The 16,799-nt window shown below is 44.7% G+C and overlaps 5 non-coding genes and 1 pseudogene across 5 annotated transcripts; all 6 read left to right on the top strand.

Annotated features, from left to right (window-relative positions):
- Nucleotides 1-2,066: 2,066 nt before the first annotated feature.
- LOC130336005 (U2 spliceosomal RNA) lies at nucleotides 2,067-2,199 on the top strand (annotated as a pseudogene).
- A 5,171-nt stretch (nucleotides 2,200-7,370) lies between these two features.
- LOC130335996 (U2 spliceosomal RNA) lies at nucleotides 7,371-7,560 on the top strand. The gene has a single exon (XR_008877505.1). It is a non-coding gene; the product is annotated as a U2 spliceosomal RNA (small nuclear RNA).
- Nucleotides 7,561-9,649: 2,089 nt separating this feature from the next.
- On the top strand, nucleotides 9,650-9,840 carry LOC130335987 (U2 spliceosomal RNA). Its single transcript, XR_008877498.1, has one exon. It is a non-coding gene; the product is annotated as a U2 spliceosomal RNA (small nuclear RNA).
- A 2,078-nt stretch (nucleotides 9,841-11,918) lies between these two features.
- Nucleotides 11,919-12,109, top strand: LOC130335986 (U2 spliceosomal RNA). Its single transcript, XR_008877497.1, has one exon. It is a non-coding gene; the product is annotated as a U2 spliceosomal RNA (small nuclear RNA).
- Nucleotides 12,110-14,197: 2,088 nt separating this feature from the next.
- Nucleotides 14,198-14,388, top strand: LOC130335985 (U2 spliceosomal RNA). Its single transcript, XR_008877496.1, has one exon. It is a non-coding gene; the product is annotated as a U2 spliceosomal RNA (small nuclear RNA).
- Nucleotides 14,389-16,470: 2,082 nt separating this feature from the next.
- Nucleotides 16,471-16,661, top strand: LOC130336012 (U2 spliceosomal RNA). The gene has a single exon (XR_008877515.1). It is a non-coding gene; the product is annotated as a U2 spliceosomal RNA (small nuclear RNA).
- The last annotated feature ends 138 nt before the right edge of the window (nucleotides 16,662-16,799 follow it).

Here is a 16,799-nt window from a genome sequence, read left to right as displayed (position 1 = left end):
TTCCTACTTTCATTGCTACCTGCTTGCTGGCTAGCCAGCTAGCCAGCCCTGTGGGCCTTGCTGCTGCTGCAGCCAAAAAACAAAAGGTGGTGCTGCTGCTGCTTCTGCTGCTTCTGCTTCTGCTTGTGTCTGGCCCCTGTTGGAGCGTCCAGGCACAGGACTTCTGCTGCTGCTGACTAAATGGCCTCCTTAATTGGATCATTTGAGTAGCCAGCACACCTGTGCAGGTAGGGCATGACATGATAGGCAGCTGCCTTGATAGCGGGTGGGTGCTGAATGTTCCTAATTGACAAAATAAGATTAATGCTTATGAAGAAATATAAAATCTCATCCCTTCCCCAATATCGCGCCACACCCCTACCCCTTAATTCCCTGGTTGAACTTGATGGACATATGTCTTTTTTCGACCGTACTAACTATGTAACTATGTAACATAACATGGGGGGGGGGGTCTCCTGGCTGTTCACACAGGTGTGTCATTGCTGTACATTGACCATGCATTGCTTCTGTGGTATTGCAAAGGCAAAGACAAATGCTTCCAGCCATCCATTGCACTAATGGATTGGTCATCAGCTGGCTGTCTATGTCCCGCATCAATATAGACCAAAGTACAGAGGGTTAGGCTATGCTATTGTGCACCTACCTGATGCATCAGAAGGTGCGAGGCCCTTGCTAAATTCTGTGCACAGACTTTGAGATCTATGCTTTAGACTGTATCTAAACCTGCTCCAACATGGACTGACATTCTGGCCTACTTTCAGCCGATGCGACTTGTCTGTCGCTGAACAGTCGCTTTTTATGTATTCAGCACCTATGTATAATGTTGTAAAAATGCTCTAGAAGCTAAAGTCGCAGAAATGTCACACATATTTGGCCTGCAACTTTCTGTGCGACAAATTCAGACAGGAAAAATCAGTATAAATCCTTAGAAAATTATCCCCCAGTGTCTCCATCTGCTGGCGGTATTGAATAAGCATTGCTGCACTGATGGGGTATGCATTAGACGAAAAAAAAAGAAGAAAAAGAAGAATAATACGCCCAGAAAAGAGGCGAAAAGGAGAAAAACGTAAAAAAACGTGAAAAAAAAGTAAGAGGAAGAGAAGGGAAAAAAAGGTGGAAATGGGTTTAAAAGTGATTTCGGCGGAGAAATATATATATATATATATATATATATATATATATATATATATATATGCGCACACACACACATAGATATAAACGTATTCTCCGTTGAGATATTGCAGCCGCTGCTGTGTCCAGGCCCAGGAGCCTTAGCACTGTGCTGTGATGTCACTCAATACCACTGACATCACTAGGTGTAAACAACATCTCTCCTTTGCTGTGTATGTGACTATGGAGCTGTTTGGTGATGTCGTCTATTACGGCCTTCATAGAAGCAACAGGAGATTGTTGCATCCATCTTGAACCCTCAGAACTACAGTGCTATGATGTCACTCACTTCCACAGGCCTTGCAGAGTGTAAACAACAACAACCCAGCTTTGTTGTGTATGTAACCATAGGGATTTGTGATGTCACCTAGAACCTTCACAGCAGCGACAGCTTTATGAGGAGCATCAGCACTGCTCTGCCTGAGCAGAACCATCACCGCCATAGGTTGTCAAATAACCCGGATTTAACCCACACAGGTAAGTCCAATGGGGTGCAGGCATGTCCTCTATGCTTACAGCTTCCCGTGGGTGTTGGTTTGATACCGTTTGGGGACAGCCAAGGAGGCATCTGCAGGCAACAAAGGTAGGTGTGTGCTTGTGTGTGTGTTTCCTATGCAGATCCTAAGCCCAGTGTCACATGCAAGTAGGAGGAGTAAGAAGGGTTCCTGGCAAATCCGGGTTATGGATTGCATTTAAAAAGGCCCCGTGGGAGTGCAATGGGCCCCTGTCTTGCTGCTTAGCAATAATGGTATGGGTTTAGGTTCTGCTGTGTGTACTGGTGGTTGACTGCCCCCCAGCCCAGAGTGTGCATGGAAAATTGTCTGGCAGCCTCCCTGACAGCAAGCAGTGATAGTGCCCATGAAGGGGACCTTGTTGGGCCCGCCCCTTTCACGGTTATCGCTTCTCGGCCTTTTGGCTAAGATCAAGTGTAGTAATACAGGAGATCTGGTCAGAAGGTACTCGGGTACCCCTCTCCTCGGCCTTGTGGGATCGCCCAGGTTTATTGCCTGGGCTTCACCCACTTGTTGCTATTGGGGAGAGGGCTTAGTCCCAGGGTAACGGGTTGCGATCGCCTCTCAAAGCCTTCGGGTGGAGAGAGGTTTGAGCGAATTGGCTGGTTGGTTGGAGCGGAGAGAACCAGACCAAAACACGAATGAACCATGGATGAAGATCTAGATCCTGGTTCGGTACCGGCTTATGCCCGGATTAAACACACTGTGCGGGTCATTCTCACAGGTGATGCGGCGGATGCACGTGGCATGAGGTTCGTGATAGAGGACGTGCTCGACAAGATTCTTAATGTTCGTAAGCGAGAGATTTTGGCCATCCAGGATTACCCTAAGCGGAGGATCTACGACTGCACTTTCATAGGGGAAGGCGTATTCTTAGATGCAGTAATGAAAATTCCAAAGCAAGATGATCCGAGGCTTAAGGGTATCCAAATTGTCGAGCACGTCCTAGATGAAACCAAGTTGATTGTCGTGAAGATGTACTCCCCTTTTGTAAATCAGAGAGAGATCGATGGGTTCCTGGCAGCCTACTTTAAAAAGGTGGAGTTCAGAGGAAAAATCATGAACGACTGTGGTGTCTGGACCTCAAAATGGCGATATCAAGTCACGTGCAACAAAGACCCCACCCTCCCAGGGGGGATACTATTACCGCCTGCTCGTTTTAAATTAAACAATGTGTGTGGCGACCTCTTTTTTGCGGGAATGCCAAACTTCTGCAGAAGGTGCCAACGTTATGGGCACATAAAGGAAAATTGTGAAAGTTCCTGTAAGAAATGTGGAAGCATGCAACATGAAACAGAAAAATGTGATAAGGGTTTGAGATGTAATTTTTGCCGTCACTTTGGTCACGTGTATGCTTTCTGTCCCCACAGACCAAAAAAAACCACAGAACAGCAAGGGCAACCCAAGAGAGACGTCCGGAGACCAGCCTGGGGAAAAGCCAGAGAGGAGGAGCACCCCCCACAAGAAGAGGTAAGCTGTGAGATGGAGACCACGGCCCCCCCAAAAGAACCCCAGGAGAAAGAGGCACAGGTGGAAAGGGGGACCCCAAATGAGAGGAGGCCGGGGAAGAGAAATGCGAGAGGGGATCGGGCAGATACCTCAGAGAAGGTGGAAGAGCGAGAGGTGCCCGATTCCACCCCGGAAGGTCCTCCTGCTCGGGGTCCCCCTGAGTGTGAAAACCCGGACGGAGTAGCAAAGGTGAAAAGACGAAGGGGCTCCAAAGGGCGTCCGGACTCGGAGGTGGTCCAGGAGGAGCAGATGGAAGTTCCTGTCGTGACGGGGGCTCCAAGTGAAGCTCCTCCACAGGTCCCAGCGGTGGATACCCCTCCTCCTCCCAGCCAGGAGGAGGTTTCAGGGGTGACCATCTCCGAGGTCCCGGAAACGGACCTAAGTACGCACCCGACCCCTATGGAGGGGCAAGAGGTGGACGCCGAAAAAGAGAATGGAGCCCAGAAGCTGTTCTTACCAATGTACTCCGTCTATACACCTGTGGTCTTGGAAGAGGGGGGCTGCTCGAGCGAGGGTGGTTCCTCTCCGGCTTCCTCTATGTGTACGGTAGAGTCAGAGGTGGGGGGTAACGAGAGCTCCAGTGCGCAATCTGGTTTTTAGTTTGTTATCTGAGCCTCCCTTTTTTTTACATCTCCAATGGCTGAGTTGTCCGGATTGTCTATGAATGTAAGAAGTATAAGTTCACGAGCGAAACGGGTTGCCCTTTTTAACTACTTGTCTATTTTTGCTGCTTCTGTGGTTTTCCTGCAGGAGTGCGGCATCCCGCATAGTTTAAATTATGAAAAGTATAAAAAAGATTGGGTACACGGTCCATCAGTCTGGTCTGGATCTAACGAATCCAGATCAGCAGGGGTCGCCATACTTTTTAAAGGAAATGCTTTTATTGATTTTATTCATGAGATTTTACCAGGCAGAATTTTATTGGTTAAAGCTTTTATTGATGGTATTAAATGGCAGTTTTTAAATTTTTATGGTTCACCCAATAAAAATGATAGAGCACGGATGTTAGAGATTTTACCCCTTTTTATCAATGATTCTGAACCTCTTATTTTAGCAGGTGATTTTAATTGTATTTTAAGGGGGGAGCACCGTTTTACCAATTCAGTAAGTAGAAACTATGATAAAACATCTTCTATGTTAAAAAATATGATTATTGATTTTAGACTTACTGATGTTTTTAAGAAATGCAATAGTATTTTACCAGAAAGAGACGGTGTGACCTGGAGCAACGCAAACTGCAGCTCCAGGATCGATTTTATCTTCTGTTCTTATCAAGTACTGCCTTTTAAGTGTGATGTTTTAACCAATGTTTTTTCTGATCACAAACTTTTATCTTTTAAGGTGAAGAGTGATTTTAGAAAAAAGACTGGGAGGAATGCCTGGAAGATGAATGTATCCCTTTTAGAAGATCCGCAGGTTTTATCCGATTTTATCAACTTCTACAAGGACTGCAGACGGGTAAGAGATCCTAACACTCCCATCAGTATATGGTGGGAGAAAATGAAAATAAAAATAAAAGAGTTTTTTATTAGAGTAGGGATCTCTAGAGCTAAAGAGAAGCGTGAGTTTTACTCCCTTCTAAATACCCGTCTGCAAACCCTGTACAAATTCAGAGACAATGGTATAGAGGTTTATAGAGAAATTACTGACTTAAAAAAAGAAATAAAACAGTGCCTGGAGCAGAAGGGAAAAGAGATAATTTTCAGATCCAAAATAAAGCACCTTGAAGAGAACGAGACCTGCTCCAGGTACTTTTTTAAGAAAGTAACGGATAAAAAGGTTTTAATTGATAATATACAAGGAGAAAAAGATGTACAGGGTATTTTAAAAAGGGTACATTCATTTTATGCGGATCTTTTTAATACAAAAAATATTGATATTGATTTTATGAATGACTCATTGAAGGAGATTACCAATGTTTTAGACCCTGTGTCCCAGTCTCTTTTACAGAGGGAGATCTCGGAACAGGAGGTTTTAGAGACGATCAGGAGTTTTAAATCCGGTAAGGTGCCTGGTCCTGACGGTATACCCATTGAGTTTTATGTCATTTTTTATGGTGTTTTAAAAGATGACCTTTTTTCCCTTTTTACAGAAGTATTTAAAACAAAAGCCCTCCCAGGTTCATGGAGGAAGGGTGATGTCTCCCTGCTGTTCAAAAAGGGAGACCGGTCAGATCTAAAGAACTGGAGACCAATCACCCTCCTCAACTGTGACTACAAAGTGATGGCAAAACTGTGCGCAAATAGATTAAAAAGTGTAATAGAGAAAATAATCCATTCAAATCAGGTCTGTGGGGTGCCTGGGAGGAGCATATGGGAAAATCTTAACCTTTTAAAAGATGTGATTAGTGACACAAAGTCTAGAAACGGAAAACTAGCCATTTTATCCTTAGACTTCGAGAAGGCTTTTGACAGAGTGTCACATTTTTATCTTTTTAAGGTTTTAGAGAAAATGGGTATACCTGAAGGCTTTTTATTGTCTCTTAAGGCCTTTTATAAAAACTGCACAAGCAAGATTTTAGTTAACGGTTTTAAGACACAGGATGTGATTTTAAATTCCGGAGTGAAGCAGGGGTGTCCTTTGTCCCCACTACTTTTCATATGTGCGCTTGAGCCTCTACTATGCACCTTGAGGAGAGATAAGCAAATAAGAGGGGTCCCCCTGCCGGGAGGAGGGGGACTAGAGGCTAAAGTAGTGGGGTACATGGACGATGTGGCAGTGCTCGGAAGGGACACCCCATCGCTTCAAAAAGCCCTAAAGCAAGTTGAATTTTTTTGTTGTGCCTCCGGTTTTAAGGTAAATTTTAATAAAAGCAGTGTTTTAAATATAGGAGGACTGTTTTTAAGGGATTTACCCATTCCTGTGTCTGAGTCTGTGCAGATTTTAGGGGTCTCCTTCAGTGAGTCAAACAATGGTTTTAATAGCTGGGACTTGGTGGCTCAAAAAATAAACACAAAAATTTGTATGTGGAACATGAGAAAGCTAACGATGGAGGGGAAGGTTTTAGTTACAAAGATGGTGATTTTACCCATTTTATTGTATCTTGGCATGGTCTTTCCACCCCCCGAAATGATTTTAAATAAAATCATTAAAGCATGTTTTACCTTTTTATGGAGCTCCAAGAGTGAAAAATTGAGAAGAGAGATCGTCATGATGCCAAAAGTTATGGGTGGAAAGGACTTCCCCGACATCAGGGCGTTCCTTTTTACCAAGTTTTTTAGCATGTGTGTTAGCACACTTTTTAAGGATAGTTACTGGTCATATTTTATCCGTTTTAATACAGGTTTTTTTATGAGGAGGAATGGGTGGTTTAAAACTGTTTTAAGCTGTCCTTATGCTTTTAATCTTCCCCAACAATACAAGATTTTAGAGAAAATTTTCAACCTGTACAACTTTAACGGAAAAAGTATTAATGAAGTAACTAATAGCAAAAAACTGTTAAAATATATTAAAGAAAGTGGTTTTATTGCCCCTGTGAATAATTTTAATGAAGAGAAATGCAGGAAAATATGGAAGATGGCAAATATGATTTATCTTTTTAATTCACAGAAAGATCTGGCCTGGAGCTGCATACACGAGTGTCTTCCATGCCGGGCATTCCAGCACCGAAGAAGGATGGCCAACACTGCAGTATGCCCGAGGGAGGGCTGCCAGGAACCCGAGACCGTGTACCACCTTTTCTGGACTTGTTTTTATGCAAAAAGGATATGGACTAAAATACTCCCTCTGGTGAAGAAGATAACAGAAATAAAGGACTTAAACTCTGCAGCTGTTTTTTATGGATGTCTGGAATGCCCAATACGGACTCAAGAGACAATGGCATGGAAGATCATAAACTGTGTTAAAGCAGCTCTATGGAATGCCAGAAACATTTTACTTTTTAAACATGAGATTTTATCTGTGAATGATGTTTTAGCTCTTTGTTTTAGTGATATGTACCAGTACTTTTTATTAGACAAGAAATATTATCCTTTATTAGCTAGAAAATGGTATTTTAATGAATGGAACGCCCTTTTGTAAAGCCACCAAGTGCCCATTTTAAGTGTATTATGATTGTATTTATGTGAACTTTTATTGTTATGTGATTTTATTATCAAAATTTGTTTTTATTGAAAAAAAAAAATTATATTTATAAATCGTAATGCACTTTGTAAAATGTTATGAATTCTAAATAAAAAGATACCCCTCAGGGGTAGCCAAGTTAAAAAAAAAAAAATCTGTTCTTATCAGTTTAATATCTGATACGTCCCCTATCTGGGGACCATATATTAAATGGATTTTTGAGAACGGGGGCCGATTTCGAAGCTTGCTTCCGTCGCCCTATGCATTGACCCGATATGGCAGTATCTTCGGGTACAGTGCACCACCCCCTTACAGGGTTAAAAAGAAAGATTCCTACTTTCATTGCTACCTGCTTGCTGGCTAGCCAGCTAGCCAGCCCTGTGGGCCTTGCTGCTGCTGCAGCCAAAAAACAAAAGGTGGTGCTGCTGCTGCTTCTGCTGCTTCTGCTTCTGCTTGTGTCTGGCCCCTGTTGGAGCGTCCAGGCACAGGACTTCTGCTGCTGCTGACTAAATGGCCTCCTTAATTGGATCATTTGAGTAGCCAGCACACCTGTGCAGGTAGGGCATGACATGATAGGCAGCTGCCTTGATAGCGGGTGGGTGCTGAATGTTCCTAATTGACAAAATAAGATTAATGCTTATGAAGAAATATAAAATCTCATCCCTTCCCCAATATCGCGCCACACCCCTACCCCTTAATTCCCTGGTTGAACTTGATGGACATATGTCTTTTTTCGACCGTACTAACTATGTAACTATGTAACATAACATGGGGGGGGGGTCTCCTGGCTGTTCACACAGGTGTGTCATTGCTGTACATTGACCATGCATTGCTTCTGTGGTATTGCAAAGGCAAAGACAAATGCTTCCAGCCATCCATTGCACTAATGGATTGGTCATCAGCTGGCTGTCTATGTCCCGCATCAATATAGACCAAAGTACAGAGGGTTAGGCTATGCTATTGTGCACCTACCTGATGCATCAGAAGGTGCGAGGCCCTTGCTAAATTCTGTGCACAGACTTTGAGATCTATGCTTTAGACTGTATCTAAACCTGCTCCAACATGGACTGACATTCTGGCCTACTTTCAGCCGATGCGACTTGTCTGTCGCTGAACAGTCGCTTTTTATGTATTCAGCACCTATGTATAATGTTGTAAAAATGCTCTAGAAGCTAAAGTCGCAGAAATGTCACACATATTTGGCCTGCAACTTTCTGTGCGACAAATTCAGACAGGAAAAATCAGTATAAATCCTTAGAAAATTATCCCCCAGTGTCTCCATCTGCTGGCGGTATTGAATAAGCATTGCTGCACTGATGGGGTATGCATTAGACGAAAAAAAAGAAGAAAAAGAAGAATAATACGCCCAGAAAAGAGGCGAAAAGGAGAAAAACGTAAAAAAACGTGAAAAAAAAGTAAGAGGAAGAGAAGGGAAAAAAAGGTGGAAATGGGTTTAAAAGTGATTTCGGCGGAGAAATATATATATATATATATATATATATATATATATATATATATATATATGCGCACACACACACATAGATATAAACGTATTCTCCGTTGAGATATTGCAGCCGCTGCTGTGTCCAGGCCCAGGAGCCTTAGCACTGTGCTGTGATGTCACTCAATACCACTGACATCACTAGGTGTAAACAACATCTCTCCTTTGCTGTGTATGTGACTATGGAGCTGTTTGGTGATGTCGTCTATTACGGCCTTCATAGAAGCAACAGGAGATTGTTGCATCCATCTTGAACAATCAGAACTACAGTGCTATGATGTCACTCACTTCCACAGGCCTTGCAGAGTGTAAACAACAACAACCCAGCTTTGTTGTGTATGTAACCATAGGGATTTGTGATGTCACCTAGAACCTTCACAGCAGCGACAGCTTTATGAGGAGCATCAGCACTGCTCTGCCTGAGCAGAACCATCACCGCCATAGGTTGTCAAATAACCCGGATTTAACCCACACAGGTAAGTCCAATGGGGTGCAGGCATGTCCTCTATGCTTACAGCTTCCCGTGGGTGTTGGTTTGATACCGTTTGGGGACAGCCAAGGAGGCATCTGCAGGCAACAAAGGTAGGTGTGTGCTTGTGTGTGTGTTTCCTATGCAGATCCTAAGCCCAGTGTCACATGCAAGTAGGAGGAGTAAGAAGGGTTCCTGGCAAATCCGGGTTATGGATTGCATTTAAAAAGGCCCCGTGGGAGTGCAATGGGCCCCTGTCTTGCTGCTTAGCAATAATGGTATGGGTTTAGGTTCTGCTGTGTGTACTGGTGGTTGACTGCCCCCCAGCCCAGAGTGTGCATGGAAAATTGTCTGGCAGCCTCCCTGACAGCAAGCAGTGATAGTGCCCATGAAGGGGACCTTGTTGGGCCCGCCCCTTTCACGGTTATCGCTTCTCGGCCTTTTGGCTAAGATCAAGTGTAGTATCTGTTCTTATCAGTTCAATATCTGATACGTCCCCTATCTGGGGACCATATATTAAATGGATTTTTGAGAACGGGGGCCGATTTCGAAGCTTGCTTCCGTCGCCCTATGCATTGACCCGATATGGCAGTATCTTCGGGTACAGTGCACCACCCCCTTACAGGGTTAAAAAGAAAGATTCCTACTTTCATTGCTACCTGCTTGCTGGCTAGCCAGCTAGCCAGCCCTGTGGGCCTTGCTGCTGCTGCAGCCAAAAAACAAAAGGTGGTGCTGCTGCTGCTTCTGCTGCTTCTGCTTCTGCTTGTGTCTGGCCCCTGTTGGAGCGTCCAGGCACAGGACTTCTGCTGCTGCTGACTAAATGGCCTCCTTAATTGGATCATTTGAGTAGCCAGCACACCTGTGCAGGTAGGGCATGACATGATAGGCAGCTGCCTTGATAGCGGGTGGGTGCTGAATGTTCCTAATTGACAAAATAAGATTAATGCTTATGAAGAAATATAAAATCTCATCCCTTCCCCAATATCGCGCCACACCCCTACCCCTTAATTCCCTGGTTGAACTTGATGGACATATGTCTTTTTTCGACCGTACTAACTATGTAACTATGTAACATAACATGGGGGGGTCTCCTGGCTGTTCACACAGGTGTGTCATTGCTGTACATTGACCATGCATTGCTTCTGTGGTATTGCAAAGGCAAAGACAAATGCTTCCAGCCATCCATTGCACTAATGGATTGGTCATCAGCTGGCTGTCTATGTCCCGCATCAATATAGACCAAAGTACAGAGGGTTAGGCTATGCTATTGTGCACCTACCTGATGCATCAGAAGGTGCGAGGCCCTTGCTAAATTCTGTGCACAGACTTTGAGATCTATGCTTTAGACTGTATCTAAACCTGCTCCAACATGGACTGACATTCTGGCCTACTTTCAGCCGATGCGACTTGTCTGTCGCTGAACAGTCGCTTTTTATGTATTCAGCACCTATGTATAATGTTGTAAAAATGCTCTAGAAGCTAAAGTCGCAGAAATGTCACACATATTTGGCCTGCAACTTTCTGTGCGACAAATTCAGACAGGAAAAATCAGTATAAATCCTTAGAAAATTATCCCCCAGTGTCTCCATCTGCTGGCGGTATTGAATAAGCATTGCTGCACTGATGGGGTATGCATTAGACGAAAAAAAAGAAGAAAAAGAAGAATAATACGCCCAGAAAAGAGGCGAAAAGGAGAAAAACGTAAAAAAACGTGAAAAAAAAGTAAGAGGAAGAGAAGGGAAAAAAAGGTGGAAATGGGTTTAAAAGTGATTTCGGCGGAGAAATATATATATATATATATATATATATATATATATATATATGCGCACACACACACATAGATATAAACGTATTCTCCGTTGAGATATTGCAGCCGCTGCTGTGTCCAGGCCCAGGAGCCTTAGCACTGTGCTGTGATGTCACTCAATACCACTGACATCACTAGGTGTAAACAACATCTCTCCTTTGCTGTGTATGTGACTATGGAGCTGTTTGGTGATGTCGTCTATTACGGCCTTCATAGAAGCAACAGGAGATTGTTGCATCCATCTTGAACCCTCAGAACTACAGTGCTATGATGTCACTCACTTCCACAGGCCTTGCAGAGTGTAAACAACAACAACCCAGCTTTGTTGTGTATGTAACCATAGGGATTTGTGATGTCACCTAGAACCTTCACAGCAGCGACAGCTTTATGAGGAGCATCAGCACTGCTCTGCCTGAGCAGAACCATCACCGCCATAGGTTGTCAAATAACCCGGATTTAACCCACACAGGTAAGTCCAATGGGGTGCAGGCATGTCCTCTATGCTTACAGCTTCCCGTGGGTGTTGGTTTGATACCGTTTGGGGACAGCCAAGGAGGCATCTGCAGGCAACAAAGGTAGGTGTGTGCTTGTGTGTGTGTTTCCTATGCAGATCCTAAGCCCAGTGTCACATGCAAGTAGGAGGAGTAAGAAGGGTTCCTGGCAAATCCGGGTTATGGATTGCATTTAAAAAGGCCCCGTGGGAGTGCAATGGGCCCCTGTCTTGCTGCTTAGCAATAATGGTATGGGTTTAGGTTCTGCTGTGTGTACTGGTGGTTGACTGCCCCCCAGCCCAGAGTGTGCATGGAAAATTGTCTGGCAGCCTCCCTGACAGCAAGCAGTGATAGTGCCCATGAAGGGGACCTTGTTGGGCCCGCCCCTTTCACGGTTATCGCTTCTCGGCCTTTTGGCTAAGATCAAGTGTAGTATCTGTTCTTATCAGTTCAATATCTGATACGTCCCCTATCTGGGGACCATATATTAAATGGATTTTTGAGAACGGGGGCCGATTTCGAAGCTTGCTTCCGTCGCCCTATGCATTGACCCGATATGGCAGTATCTTCGGGTACAGTGCACCACCCCCTTACAGGGTTAAAAAGAAAGATTCCTACTTTCATTGCTACCTGCTTGCTGGCTAGCCAGCTAGCCAGCCCTGTGGGCCTTGCTGCTGCTGCAGCCAAAAAACAAAAGGTGGTGCTGCTGCTGCTTCTGCTGCTTCTGCTTCTGCTTGTGTCTGGCCCCTGTTGGAGCGTCCAGGCACAGGACTTCTGCTGCTGCTGACTAAATGGCCTCCTTAATTGGATCATTTGAGTAGCCAGCACACCTGTGCAGGTAGGGCATGACATGATAGGCAGCTGCCTTGATAGCGGGTGGGTGCTGAATGTTCCTAATTGACAAAATAAGATTAATGCTTATGAAGAAATATAAAATCTCATCCCTTCCCCAATATCGCGCCACACCCCTACCCCTTAATTCCCTGGTTGAACTTGATGGACATATGTCTTTTTTCGACCGTACTAACTATGTAACTATGTAACATAACATGGGGGGGGGGGGGTCTCCTGGCTGTTCACACAGGTGAGTCATTGCTGTACATTGACCATGCATTGCTTCTGTGGTATTGCAAAGGCAAAGACAAATGCTTCCAGCCATCCATTGCACTAATGGATTGGTCATCAGCTGGCTGTCTATGTCCCGCATCAATATAGACCAAAGTACAGAGGGTTAGGCTATGCTATTGTGCACCTACCTGATGCATCAGAAGGTGCGAGGCCCTTGCTAAATTCTGTGCACAGACTTTGAGATCTATGCTTTAGACTGTATCTAAACCTGCTCCAACATGGACTGACATTCTGGCCTACTTTCAGCCGATGCGACTTGTCTGTCGCTGAACAGTCGCTTTTTATGTATTCAGCACCTATGTATAATGTTGTAAAAATGCTCTAGAAGCTAAAGTCGCAGAAATGTCACACATATTTGGCCTGCAACTTTCTGTGCGACAAATTCAAACAGGAAAAATCAGTATAAATCCTTAGAAAATTATCCCCCAGTGTCTCCATCTGCTGGCGGTATTGAATAAGCATTGCTGCACTGATGGGGTATGCATTAGACGAAAAAAAAGAAGAAAAAGAAGAATAATACGCCCAGAAAAGAGGCGAAAAGGAGAAAAACGTAAAAAAACGTGAAAAAAAAGTAAGAGGAAGAGAAGGGAAAAAAAGGTGGAAATGGGTTTAAAAGTGATTTCGGCGGAGAAATATATATATATATATATATATATATATATATATATATATATATGCGCACACACACACATAGATATAAACGTATTCTCCGTTGAGATATTGCAGCCGCTGCTGTGTCCAGGCCCAGGAGCCTTAGCACTGTGCTGTGATGTCACTCAATACCACTGACATCACTAGGTGTAAACAACATCTCTCCTTTGCTGTGTATGTGACTATGGAGCTGTTTGGTGATGTCGTCTATTACGGCCTTCATAGAAGCAACAGGAGATTGTTGCATCCATCTTGAACCCTCAGAACTACAGTGCTATGATGTCACTCACTTCCACAGGCCTTGCAGAGTGTAAACAACAACAACCCAGCTTTGTTGTGTATGTAACCATAGGGATTTGTGATGTCACCTAGAACCTTCACAGCAGCGACAGCTTTATGAGGAGCATCAGCACTGCTCTGCCTGAGCAGAACCATCACCGCCATAGGTTGTCAAATAACCCGGATTTAACCCACACAGGTAAGTCCAATGGGGTGCAGGCATGTCCTCTATGCTTACAGCTTCCCGTGGGTGTTGGTTTGATACCGTTTGGGGACAGCCAAGGAGGCATCTGCAGGCAACAAAGGTAGGTGTGTGCTTGTGTGTGTGTTTCCTATGCAGATCCTAAGCCCAGTGTCACATGCAAGTAGGAGGAGTAAGAAGGGTTCCTGGCAAATCCGGGTTATGGATTGCATTTAAAAAGGCCCCGTGGGAGTGCAATGGGCCCCTGTCTTGCTGCTTAGCAATAATGGTATGGGTTTAGGTTCTGCTGTGTGTACTGGTGGTTGACTGCCCCCCAGCCCAGAGTGTGCATGGAAAATTGTCTGGCAGCCTCCCTGACAGCAAGCAGTGATAGTGCCCATGAAGGGGACCTTGTTGGGCCCGCCCCTTTCACGGTTATCGCTTCTCGGCCTTTTGGCTAAGATCAAGTGTAGTATCTGTTCTTATCAGTTCAATATCTGATACGTCCCCTATCTGGGGACCATATATTAAATGGATTTTTGAGAACGGGGGCCGATTTCGAAGCTTGCTTCCGTCGCCCTATGCATTGACCCGATATGGCAGTATCTTCGGGTACAGTGCACCACCCCCTTACAGGGTTAAAAAGAAAGATTCCTACTTTCATTGCTACCTGCTTGCTGGCTAGCCAGCTAGCCAGCCCTGTGGGCCTTGCTGCTGCTGCAGCCAAAAAACAAAAGGTGGTGCTGCTGCTGCTTCTGCTGCTTCTGCTTCTGCTTGTGTCTGGCCCCTGTTGGAGCGTCCAGGCACAGGACTTCTGCTGCTGCTGACTAAATGGCCTCCTTAATTGGATCATTTGAGTAGCCAGCACACCTGTGCAGGTAGGGCATGACATGATAGGCAGCTGCCTTGATAGCGGGTGGGTGCTGAATGTTCCTAATTGACAAAATAAGATTAATGCTTATGAAGAAATATAAAATCTCATCCCTTCCCCAATATCGCGCCACACCCCTACCCCTTAATTCCCTGGTTGAACTTGATGGACATATGTCTTTTTTCGACCGTACTAACTATGTAACTATGTAACATAACATGGGGGGGGGGGTCTCCTGGCTGTTCACACAGGTGTGTCATTGCTGTACATTGACCATGCTTTGCTTCTGTGGTATTGCAAAGGCAAAGACAAATGCTTCCAGCCATCCATTGCACTAATGGATTGGTCATCAGCTGGCTGTCTATGTCCCGCATCAATATAGACCAAAGTACAGAGGGTTAGGCTATGCTATTGTGCACCTACCTGATGCATCAGAAGGTGCGAGGCCCTTGCTAAATTCTGTGCACAGACTTTGAGATCTATGCTTTAGACTGTATCTAAACCTGCTCCAACATGGACTGACATTCTGGCCTACTTTCAGCCGATGCGACTTGTCTGTCGCTGAACAGTCGCTTTTTATGTATTCAGCACCTATGTATAATGTTGTAAAAATGCTCTAGAAGCTAAAGTCGCAGAAATGTCACACATATTTGGCCTGCAACTTTCTGTGCGACAAATTCAGACAGGAAAAATCAGTATAAATCCTTAGAAAATTATCCCCCAGTGTCTCCATCTGCTGGCGGTATTGAATAAGCATTGCTGCACTGATGGGGTATGCATTAGACGAAAAAAAAGAAGAAAAAGAAGAATAATACGCCCAGAAAAGAGGCGAAAAGGAGAAAAACGTAAAAAAACGTGAAAAAAAAGTAAGAGGAAGAGAAGGGAAAAAAAGGTGGAAATGGGTTTAAAAGTGATTTCGGCGGAGAAATATATATATATATATATATATATATATATATATATATATGCGCACACACACACATAGATATAAACGTATTCTCCGTTGAGATATTGCAGCCGCTGCTGTGTCCAGGCCCAGGAGCCTTAGCACTGTGCTGTGATGTCACTCAATACCACTGACATCACTAGGTGTAAACAACATCTCTCCTTTGCTGTGTATGTGACTATGGAGCTGTTTGGTGATGTCGTCTATTACGGCCTTCATAGAAGCAACAGGAGATTGTTGCATCCATCTTGAACCCTCAGAACTACAGTGCTATGATGTCACTCACTTCCACAGGCCTTGCAGAGTGTAAACAACAACAACCCAGCTTTGTTGTGTATGTAACCATAGGGATTTGTGATGTCACCTAGAACCTTCACAGCAGCGACAGCTTTATGAGGAGCATCAGCACTGCTCTGCCTGAGCAGAACCATCACCGCCATAGGTTGTCAAATAACCCGGATTTAACCCACACAGGTAAGTCCAATGGGGTGCAGGCATGTCCTCTATGCTTACAGCTTCCCGTGGGTGTTGGTTTGATACCGTTTGGGGACAGCCAAGGAGGCATCTGCAGGCAACAAAGGTAGGTGTGTGCTTGTGTGTGTGTTTCCTATGCAGATCCTAAGCCCAGTGTCACATGCAAGTAGGAGGAGTAAGAAGGGTTCCTGGCAAATCCGGGTTATGGATTGCATTTAAAAAGGCCCCGTGGGAGTGCAATGGGCCCCTGTCTTGCTGCTTAGCAATAATGGTATGGGTTTAGGTTCTGCTGTGTGTACTGGTGGTTGACTGCCCCCCAGCCCAGAGTGTGCATGGAAAATTGTCTGGCAGCCTCCCTGACAGCAAGCAGTGATAGTGCCCATGAAGGGGACCTTGTTGGGCCCGCCCCTTTCACGGTTATCGCTTCTCGGCCTTTTGGCTAAGATCAAGTGTAGTATCTGTTCTTATCAGTTTAATATCTGATACGTCCCCTATCTGGGGACCATATATTAAATGGATTTTTGAGAACGGGGGCCGATTTCGAAGCTTGCTTCCGTCGCCCTATGCATTGACCCGATATGGCAGTATCTTCGGGTACAGTGCACCACCCCCTTACAGGGTTAAAAAGAAAGATTCCTACTTTCATTGCTACCTGCTTGCTGGCTAGCCAGCTAGCCAGCCCTGTGGGCCTTGCTGCTGCTGCAGCCAAAAAACAAAAGGTGGTGCTGCTGCTGCTTCTGCTGCTTCT

Source organism: Hyla sarda, unplaced genomic scaffold, assembly GCF_029499605.1.
Source record: "Hyla sarda isolate aHylSar1 unplaced genomic scaffold, aHylSar1.hap1 scaffold_465, whole genome shotgun sequence".
Taxonomy (NCBI): Eukaryota; Metazoa; Chordata; class Amphibia; order Anura; family Hylidae; genus Hyla; species Hyla sarda.
This window is presented reverse-complemented; position numbering and strand designations above follow the sequence as displayed.